The 10000-nt window shown below is 36.2% G+C and overlaps 1 protein-coding gene across 12 annotated transcripts in view; it reads right to left on the reverse strand.

The window, feature by feature from the left end:
* Window positions 1–10000, reverse strand: part of LOC106882686 (vitamin D3 receptor) — a 761413-nt gene that overhangs the window by 290650 nt on the left and 460763 nt on the right. For all 12 annotated transcript variants that reach the window (XM_052965751.1, XM_052965745.1, XM_052965755.1 and 9 more), the window contains one exon: window positions 7855–7898. The gene's annotated coding sequence lies outside the window, so the exon portion shown is untranslated. The remainder of the gene's footprint in view (window positions 1–7854; window positions 7899–10000) is intronic.

The raw sequence follows: 10000 nt of genomic DNA on the forward strand, positions 1-10000 counted from the left end.
TGTACGAAGGTCTTGCCTCACCACCTCAGCCCAGGTCTTCCTGGGCCTACCTCTTCCACGGGTTCCCTCAACTGTTAGGGTGTGGCACTTTTTCACGCAGCTATCCTCATCCATTCTCACCACATGTCCATACCAGCGCAATCGTCTCTCTTGCACGCCACAACTGATGCTTCTAATGTTCAGCTTTTCTCTCAAGATACTTACACTCTGACGGGTATTCACATTGACATTACACATCCAACGGAGCATACTGGCTTCATTTCTTGACACTAACCCTTCTTTGCTTTTCAAGTAAATGATCTCATACTCCACGCAGCTCTGAAGGTACAAAGTGATTTGGGGATTTATTGACAGGAAAAATCCCAGCAGAACACTGCATGGGCACTATGATTTTCAAATAAATAAATCCACTCACAAGGCTTTAGTCAACCTGAGGCTATAGTAAAAGACTTACTCAAGGTACCATACAGTGTGCTTGAACCTGAAAACATGTGGTTTCTAGTTCATTCCTACTGCATGGACACTGCTAGCTAGTGTCTTCCTCTACAGCAGCAAACTGACTAATACCTAGTGTATGAAGTTTGGTAAATGGAAAAAGAAAGAAGCTTTTTGTATATGTGTGTAAGTGTATACATATGTGCATGAATTTGTCTGTGTGCGTATGTGCATAAGTGAGTGCAAATTCCCATTGCCTTGACATGTACACTGATGGTAAACCAAAGTCCCCGTTTACACGAACACTTGTTTATGCCCCTTCATGAAAGCATGTCATTCAATAAACTAGGGGAAGTATGACCATGCTTGGAAACAGAAGGGTGTTGGTGACAGGAACAGCATTCCAGTGTAAAAAAATTCTGTTTTGCTCAATGAATTTTTCCTGACCCATGCAAACAAGGGAAAGTGGACATTAAAATAATGATGAATATATGTGTGTGTGTGTATGTACAGTATGTATATGTGCATGTATAGCCACACATAATTCATACATACATGCATTATACACACACACACATGTACACACAATATGTTTTCCAAATCTCTTTTCTCTTTGTTTGTTTTAATGTTTTGGTGTTGAAAATACCATATATGTATGTATATGGAAATTTTTTCACCCCCAAAACATTAAAAAAAAAAAATTTAGCTTGAAATTTTATGAATGTGACCAATTATAACCTTAGGGATATTGATAGGTCATGGTGAGAGTTAAAACCAGATTTACAGTTTCAAACAACGTGAAATATTAATATTAACTTATGATACTTGTTTATTATGATAATAACTATAAAAAATAATGCTGTTCACAAAAATAATGATAATGAGAATAAAGAAAATAAAGACATTTACTGAAACTTACACAACATAACAAGTAAACACACATACACTCACACAACGAAAATAACAAATGCACACTAACATATACTAATGCCATGGTTACAGATGGTAAAAAAAGAGTGAAAAGGAATTGATGTCACTTGCTCGTATGCTATTGACAAAATAGGAAAAAGCAGTTAAGAATTTATGTGAGATGCAATGATAAGTGACTGAAATAAACTCCTGCGTGTATATATAATTAAACACATATATATTATTAGAAACTGAGACTTCCATTAGTTACCCAGGGTATCCATATTTGTATTTTAACAATGTTATTTTCCTTTGTTAAGGAACAAAACTAACAGATTCAGAGTAACGATGGAGGGTGGTCCTAACATTGAATAAATTAAGCTCAAAATGGATTTTGTGCGTGTGTGTGTGCATGCGTGCATGTGCTTGTGTGTGTGAGTGTTGCCTCGTCTTGAGATCACGTGATGATTGTAAGCAAGCATCACAGTCATACAACAGCATCATTTGTTTCAACTCTTCTGTTTAAAGATGTCTGGCCACGAGTAAATATTACCTTACATGAAAACTGGTGTGGGTTGGTGCCCACTGTATGGGGCAGGGGTTACTAGATGAATTCTGGACTTATCTAAAAAGAGGCTATTTCACTGTTTGGTAATGATTCACACACTAACATGTATACATTTGTTGTTTAACTTATCCCAATTGAAGAGACCTGTGACCAAGAGTTTTCTAGTCACGATCATCCTACAGTTGGCTACAGTTTACAGCTGCGAGCACAGAGAGAAATCAAGGTTTTGTAAAAAATAAACTGATTTTAATTTGTTGAGATGAAAAAAGAAACATATTTTTCTGTAGGAAATGTAGGATTAGATATTAGCAAGCAACCTCATCAGGTAATATAATGCTGGAAAAAAACCTACACATAAAACGCTGAGTGAAGGCTAGGGTATGACAAAGGTTTGAAAGACAAAATGGAAGGAGAGGGATTCAACGCAATGGGATAATACATATGAGGAGGCGCAATGGTCCAGGTGGTAGGGCAGCGGACTCGTGGTCATAGGATCGCGGTTTCGATTCCCAGACTGGGCTTTGTGAGTGTTTATTGAGCGAAAACACCTAAAGCTCCACAAGGCTCCAGCAGGGGATGGTGGCGAACCCTGCTCTACTCTTTCACCACAACTTTCTCTCACTCTTACTTCCTGTTTCTGTTGTACCTGTATTTCAAAGGGTCAGCCTTGTCACACTGTGTCACGCTGAATATCCCCGAGAACTACGATAAGGGTACATGTTTCTGTGGAGTGCTCAGCCACTTGCACGTTAATTTCACGAGCAGGCTGTTCCGTTGATCGGATCAACTGGAACCCTCGACGTTGTAAGCGACGGAGTGCCAACAACAAGACTTATTTTAAATGAGGAAATAACTATCCTTTGAAACCCTGACATTTAAAACACTATTTTAACTCACTTTTTACAATTATTCCCTCAAGTTATTCTTCATAGCAGGCTTTATGTTTCACTAATTTAAACTACAAAACTTACTACTGAGTCTATATTTAAAGTGTACTATACTCATTTTCTAAATTTTGTGATTAAAATTCCTAAATATTTTGCTTTTACTGAATCAAATGTATGCTGACTCTTTTTCAGCTAATTGTGTAATGTCATTGATTATTTTTCTATAGAGCACAGCTTTTGTCAAAACAAATTCTTTCTGTTTAACTATGCAACTGCTTTTACGGAGGATTTTTGTAATTTTTCCAGTGTTTCTTTTCCCCACTCCATTTATAGTAGCATACAGCATGTTTAAAAATATGAGTATCATGCAGTACTTGTGGGATGGTTTGCAAGCTCTTCCAATACTGAAAGCAACTACTATGTGAGCACATCAATTTGTAAATTACATTAGTTACTTCTGAGTGATTTTTGCCTTTTGCTGTTAGTACAATAGGTCACCTAGTGTTGAATTTTTGTTATACAAAACTGAGTTTAATTTGGCCTTAGAATGTGTGCTGTATACATTTCATTTAATTATCCTCTACCCAGTAGAATAATAAGGAGAAAAGTTATCCTCCCCAGAACTCTTTCATCAATTTTATAGCTCATGTTCATTTGATTTCTGAAGTAGATCATATGTCTGTTAGGAGTAGATAAGTAGTTGCTATTTATTTTCTAGTTGATTCATTAATACTTGTGTCTACTAGTTTATGTATTCCTTATTGAATAAGTTTTTTTTCTTTGTTATGTGGGTATCTTTCATTTGATATACTTAAGGGAGCAATACTGAAAGATATTTGGTAGGATTTTTCGAACATATATATTTATCTTAACAATCACTTAATGCTTTCAAGTATAAAGGTTTCATTGTTTATTGGCATAAACATAAAATTATAATTTTAGTGTATTCTGCTTTTATTTTGCTAAATATTTAAGAATTGTTGTTTACAAATATTTGTTTTATTAACTAAACAGAAATATATTTTTAGAAATAAATCTGCAACATCTATTTTCTTCATTTTCCTTGGTGCCAAATGTTTTGTCTTCTAATTAATAATTTAGAACTGGCATAGAGGGCTAAAGTAAGGACAAACTGTTTTTTGTGTTATATAGTTTGAAGGAAAGTCAACAAGAGTACTTATTCTTTTATTGTTTTACTTGTTTTGGTCACTTGACTGCAGCCATGCTGAACAAATCAACCCCAGGACTTATTTTTTAAGCCCAGTACTTATTCTATCAGCCTCTTTTGCTGAACTGCTAATTTATGGGGATGTAAACACACCAACACTGGTTGTCAAGCAGTGATGGAGGGGGGGGACAAACACAGACACACACACATCTGTTATTTTATTTTTGATCTTCTATATCAATGAAGATATTTCCTCCATCTGGTTGCTTTTCTTTCAACAAAACGAGAAGTTACATCGCAGAACTGTTATTTTAACGAGTTGTGTCAATTTATCACCTGATGAGATACACCTGCACCACTGGATGCTCCTGAACCAGTTGTTGAGTGTCCCACCCATGAGGGATCAATGTTAGATGTGTCGAAACAATTGTCGTGATTAATAAATTCTCATATATTCCATCTTCCATCTTTTTTTGTATGTGGCAAATGCTCAGGTACTATAAACAATAAAAATGTGCAGAGAACAGCTTCTGTCACATTCCTGGGAGAAAAACTACAAGTAGTTGATAGCTTCCGTTACCTAGGGAACCAAGTCAGTAGTGGGGGTGGATGCTCTGAAAGTGTAGTTGCTAGAATAAGAATAGCCTGGACAAAGTTCAGAGAGCTCCTACCTCTGCTGGTGACAAAGGGCCTCTGCTGGTGAAAAACAACATTCAAGCATAGTCATTGCCAGTGCTGCTGGACTGGCTCCTGTGCCAGAACCGCCTGACTGGCCCTCATGCTGGTGTCACATAAAACCACCCACTACACTCTCGGAGTGGTTGGCATTAGGAAGGGCATCCAGCTGTAGAAACTTTGCCAGCTCAGATTGAGCCTGGTGCAGCCTCTGGCTCACCAGTCCTCAATCAAACTGTCCTACCCATGCCAGCATGGAAAGCAGACATTAAACGATGATGATGATGATGATCTACAATGGGCTTCTTTCAGTTTCTGTCTATCAAATCTATTCACAATGCTTTGGTCAGCTCGAGGCTATAGTAGAAGGCACTTACCTAAGGTGCCATGCAGTAGGATTGAACCCAGTACCATGTGGTTGGGAAGGAAGCTCCTTACCACAAAGCCATGCCTATGGCTTGTATAGTCATTTTATGGGACATATGTAGTATAAGTAGTATCTGTTTAGTTCTATGTCAGCTCAGCAAGAGCTAATCTATGCTCAAAATGTGTTTTAGTTAAGACTATCTCATCTGTTTTGTTTCAGACAAAATATGAATGTCTCTCTGCATTTTTTAATTTTTTTGAAGGTGGTACAGTATAATTTGGTTACAAATTCTAATAAGTTAAGTAACTTGTGTTGACTCACAGTATCTATATAGTATGTGTGGATTTTAGCTGCAGCTCAATCTCAAGGCTGAGTAAACCTGTGATCAATGGAGCCCTAGTCATGACCATTACATCTTGATTGTAGTTACAGAATATTATCTAATGTAGTCTCTTTTTTTTAATGGTACAGTGTAATTTCTGAAATTTGACTGTAATTACTAGTAGGTTGAAGCATCAGGTAGAGTCTGTCTCACAGGCTCAAATTGATGTTATAGAGGAGGGTAGTTTAACTGTTAGGTGATAGCATGTTTTGGAATATCATTAACCAGTAACCACTAATGATACAACAATGACTTTGAAGTATAAGTATTCTCGGGTTACCATTGAGTGAACCTATTGAATTTATCCTGAAATAGTTAGATGTGTGTGTTTTGGTTTACTATATAGTCTAACATTCTGTCACTATTGAGTACAGTTTTATCAAGGTGGAATATAACTAGCATTATTAGATATCTCATTAACAGAATTTTTTCATGGAGCATGTATTAATATAAACACTCGCACACATATACTCATAAACATAAGTAGTCATTTATGCATAAGATATTTTACAAAAGATGTGTGTGGTGGGCAGCTAATCCAATGACCCGGTACACAGAAGCTTATTACTTGGCATGAAATGAACTGGGAGTTTAAACTACCATTCTACCATTTACTTCAAGTATCATCATGCTATACACACACAAACATATATATATATGCTAACACACCTATAAGCTCAGAGTATACATACATAGGAAGATACAAATATACATATATATATATATATATATACTACACTCTCTGAGTGGTTGGCGTCAGGAAGGGCATCCAGCTGTAGAAACTCTGCCAAATTTAGATTGGAGCCTGGTGTTGCCATCCGGTTTCACCAGTCCTCAGTCAAATCGTCCAATCCATGCTAGCATGGAAAGCAGACGTTAAACGATGATGATGATGATGATATACATATACAAGTATGAACATAAATATACATGTGAACAAATTAATATACACATGTCAAAAATGTTTGCTTGTACACATGTACACATGCCACCTCAAGCACATACACAAATCAGTCACAAACCTCAAACATTTGAAGAATCAGAAGTTATTCTCTTTCCGTTATTACTTTTTTTCTTTTGATGTTAGTTTTTGTTAATGTTGTATTTTACTCCTCTGTTCCATTGTTTCCATAGCAACAAAAACAAAACCAATACAACTAAACAGCAAAAGTAATAAGAATACAAAGGACAAAAAAAAAAAACATTAATAGATTCTCCATGCAGATTATCCACTATTTTTTTATGGGATCAAACCCCATTCAACAGATTCCCATTCTTCCCAACCCACCGTCAACACCAACATTTTTATCACTACAACCACTATTCCATCATCACCTGAAAATAGAAACATCAACACCACTAAGACTAACACTGGTCATATAAGCCAGTAGTCACTAGGCCTGTTAGAAATAGCAACAAAATTTCCCTCAGATAACACTATACCATCTTGAGGAAGGAAAGAACACACTGGATAATGTATCATATACACTCTTAAAAAAATATGGTAGGGCTGTCTTTGATCATAGGCTTTCTCAGTCAAGACTGACCCAAGGCCAAACAACAACTCACAAGAAACTCACCCATCCCCAATACTGCCACAAGTGATGATGAAATCAAAGCCCCATCGTTATCATCATCATCATTACCATCCCCATTAACATCATTAAAATCAAAAACAGCAACACATCGGTTGCCACTAACAACAACAGTATCATCATCCTTGTTACCCTCTCCACCCCATTAAATACTACTACCACTACAATTGCCAACCTGCACCACAAAAAAAGAAGAAAAAATAAATTACCATTCCCCACCCATAGATGCACAAACATGTATACATCAGTGAACATGATGGAATGTTTCAAGAACATTTAGATTTCTTGAACAGGTGTTGTGTAATTAGAACAGCAACAGTCTTTAATTTCATGTATTTATATTTTAAATAAGTAGAGAGAGGAAGAGGAAAAGCATCACCAGCATCCCTACAACTATTTTCTGCCCTACCATATCATCATCATCATCATACAGGTAATTTTGTATCATACGGTATTTGGTATGACCCTTGAGCAGGATTTTTGTCTTGTTTACATATTTGCTTTTAAGATTGGCATCATGTCATGCTTGAGAAGAAATCCCATCAAACAGAGCAAAATCACAGTCATGGCAGATACTGGTGTCATGCCAGTGGCATGTAAAAGCACTCATTACACTCTCAGGAAGGGCATCCAGCCATAAAATACCATGCCAAATCAGACTGGAGTCTGGTGCAGCCTTCCAGCTTACCAGCCCCTAGCCAAACCATCTAACGCCTGCCAGCATGGACAACGGATGTTAAATGATGATGATGATTCAGTGGCTACAAAATAAAGTAACAAAGAAAATATGCAGAAGTAAATAAGTAAAAGAAAAACAACTAAATAGTTAAAAAGAAAAAGGAAACAAAGAGAAAAAATAGCACCTTACCGATTTGTTGCTTCTATGCTCGATGTAATGTAGTTCATCCAGCTCTGAAAAACAAAACAAAAGAAAAAAAATTATTATTATAATTACAATAAACTAAAAAATGTTTAACAATAATCATTTCTAATTTGGGCACAAGGTCAGATATTTGTGGGGATGTGCTTGTTAATTAAATCAATCTCAGTACTTTATTTAATGACTCTGAAAAGATGAACAGCAAGACTGGCCTTGATAAGAGGTGAACTCGGAGTATAAAGAATCAAGAACAAGTATCTTAAAACATTTGGGCCAACGGTCAGTTATTATTATTATTATTATCATTCCATCTTTAATCTTCTTTCTGTTAACACCTCAAATGTAAGATTTCTTCCCTGAAGATAGAAGCTTGTATCATCTGACAATGGAATCAATTTACAATCATTATTTTGGATTACTGAGCCTCCAGAAACAGCTGTTGAATTTGTAATACTCTTTTTCAATCCCTTTCATTCTTGATATCATTTCTATTCTGTGTAAGTCAGACCCTTTTTATGTAAACATTTATACTTTTCTTGTATTTAGTGTATTTAATATTCTTTGTATATCAACTTACCTAACTTGCATATCCTTACATTTACTCCTTTACCTTCTCAAGCTCAAACCTCTTGAGCACTACTAAGTGTATTCTATACAAAGAATATTTAATTCTCATCTATGAACTATATTATTATCATTATTATTATCATTTCACTTCTCAGAGCTCTCAATTTCACTTATTCAGGCTAATTCTGTGAGAGTGGACAACAGCCTTCTTCCACGATACTTAACATCCAAGTACCAACCTCAAAATCCTCACTGTCTCCAATGAAGTAGTTTTCTGAGCATGTTTCACTCTCATATCAATCCCAATTTCTCCAAGAAATTTCTCAAACCTGATTGTTAATGCTTCCAATGGCCCTACAACTTCAGGGATGACTGTTACTTTCTTAATTGCCCACATTTGTACAATCTCATCTTTTAGTGGTGTGTACTTCTAAATCATTTTCAGTTCTTTATCATCTATTCATACATCCCCAGGTATAGCAGTATCTATGATCTTGGTTTCTTTCATCATTTCACCAACTACAACAATGTCTAATCACCAAGCATAAATCACTGAATCACAATGGATTGTAAAATCCCACAAGATTATTCTCAGTGACAAGTTCTAGTTTATGCTCGTACCATCTCAATGTTCTTTCAAGTTCATAATTCTCATACAATCACCTATTATTATTATTATTATTTCTTTTATTTGCAACAAATATAACCAAAGATGAAGATATTACAAGGACAAATTATGGAGGAAAAGTGTTTGTGTCTTGAGATACACAAAATTAATTACAAAAAGAGACAGTACAGAAAATAAAAGTTTACAAAGGTATTAAATGACATCTCCCATATATATATATATATACAAAAAGTAATGTTTGTAGCCACTTCAACATGGCTGTCCATTTGAACGAATTTTACTTTGATTTTTTTTTAACCCCATGAGGACATCTCTAGCTGGTTAAGAACGCACAGCTACATCTGAGTTATTGCGAGCAGAAGAGCAAACCCTTACCACCTTCTAGCAACGGGACCAGCAGACCAGCCTGGTTTCGGGTTATTTCTGCCTCTCTTCAGTAGTGAACACCTTCTCCTCGCAATGTATATAATTTCAAGTGAACATGGCTGTCCATTTGAATAGACTTCACTGTGATTTTTTTAACCCCAAGAGGTCACCTCTTCTAGCTAGTTAGCTGCATCTGAGATATTGTGAGCAGGGGAACATTTTCGCTTGTTGCAAAGTAACCGACTGTATGTCACTTGAAATTATGTACATTGCGAGCAGAGAGGAGCTACTGCCATCTCTAGTAGACAAGGTGCCCAGTTCTGTGGAGAAGTAGAAATAGCCTGAAACCAGGCTGGTATGCTGGTCCTGTTGCAAGAAGGTAGTAGGGGTTCACTCTCCTGCTTGCAGTATCTTGGATGAAGTTGTGCATCATTAAACAGCTAGAGGAGATGTTCTCTTGGGGTTAAAAAATTGCAGTAAAGTCTGTTTAAATGGACAGCCGTGTTGAAGTGGCTATGAACATTACTTGTTAGTACAACTACAGTGTTGATCTCTTAGACAGATTTTAAAACT

This window comes from Octopus bimaculoides, chromosome 2 (assembly GCF_001194135.2).
Source record: "Octopus bimaculoides isolate UCB-OBI-ISO-001 chromosome 2, ASM119413v2, whole genome shotgun sequence".
Lineage (NCBI taxonomy): Eukaryota > Metazoa > Mollusca > Cephalopoda > Octopoda > Octopodidae > Octopus > Octopus bimaculoides.